A 1,381-nucleotide genomic window follows, 5' to 3' on the forward strand; every position below is an offset into this window, starting at 1 on the left:
ATTGCTATTTTAGTTTAGTGACCTTCTACACCAACTCAATTTGTGACACCCCTAGACACTACTAGTTACAATAGAATTCTCATTTCAATACCCGTCCCTTGGGATCCGACCTTTACTTGCCTCTTTACTAATTGTAGAGTTGTTTGTGAAGTATAAATTGTGTTTTGTATCGACCATTGACCAACGACCACATATACTTAATTGTGAACACGAAATGGCCTCGATCAAAAATGGCGCCGTTTCTGTGGGACGGTGTTTAATTGATTTAAGATTTCTTTTTATTGTTATTAGTTGTGTCTTTTTCACCTTGGGAAGTAAAACTCCTCAAGGTTTGTTCTAATTGTTTTTGAGTTGTTTGATATTTTGCATGTCTAGAAGGTTACAAAGTGATTTGTTACCTTTTGACCGTGAAATCGAAAGAACCTTGACGAATAATAGGAGACTTGTTAGGAGGAATTTGAGAGGTGTTGGTGAAGTTGTTCAACCCACTAGTGAGTTTGTCAATCCTTTCGCAATAGAAGGAGAAGTAAACCCATTACACAATATCCCACAAAATCCACCTACAATGCCTAAATTCTCGTCACACTCTATACCCACCGAGGAGAATCTACCAAATGGTACTCCTACACCGCAACATCTCACCGGTAATTTTATTGCCAAGTCCGCCTTCATCCAACTAGTTGAGAGGAGCCAATTCAGGGGAATGCCTAGTGAGGACCCTCATTCTCATATGGAAACCTTTTGCGATTATTGTGATGCTATCTCTCAAACGGGCGTGACTCAAGACCAAATTAGATGGGTCTTATTTCCTTTTTCGTTAATCGGCACCGCAAAGCAATGGTTGAAGGGCCTTGATAAGGCCACCCTTGGAATAGATTCTTGGAAGAAGTTAGCTCTAGCTTTCTACAAAAAATTCTACCCACCGGAAAAGACTAACATGCTAAGAGCTCAAATTACGGGTTTTAAGCAAAGGGATGAAGAATCTTTGTATGAAGCTTGGGAGCGGTTCAAAGGTGTTTGTCGCTCATGTCCTCACCATGGACTTAGCGAATGGTTTTTAGTGCAACAATTTTGGAACGGTTTATATGAAGATTCAAGGAACATTCTCAATATGGGATCAAATGGAATGTTCACCGAAGTTGATGACAATCAAACATGGAACAAGATTGAGGAAATGGCGGTCCATAATTCACAATATAGTAGACCTCGCAAGGCTACTAGAGGAGGAAAGCATGAAGTGGACTCCGTTACTCAATTGGGTGCTCAACTTAATGCTCACATTGACACAATCAACTTGAAGTTTGAACAAGCTATGGCTAGACTTGAGGAAAACTCGAAATCATCAAAGCATCATGTCAATGCCATGACGGCATCCTCATCA

The 1,381-nt window shown here is 40.3% G+C and overlaps 1 non-coding gene across 1 annotated transcript; it reads right to left on the minus strand.

Moving 5' to 3' along the window:
• Positions 1–937: 937 nt before the first annotated feature.
• On the minus strand, positions 938–1,044 carry LOC141645678 (small nucleolar RNA R71). Its single transcript, XR_012545155.1, has one exon. It is a non-coding gene; the product is annotated as a small nucleolar RNA R71 (small nucleolar RNA).
• Between the last annotated feature and the right edge of the window lie 337 nt (positions 1,045–1,381).

This window comes from Silene latifolia, chromosome 2, assembly GCF_048544455.1.
Source record: "Silene latifolia isolate original U9 population chromosome 2, ASM4854445v1, whole genome shotgun sequence".
NCBI lineage: Eukaryota > Viridiplantae > Streptophyta > Magnoliopsida > Caryophyllales > Caryophyllaceae > Silene > Silene latifolia.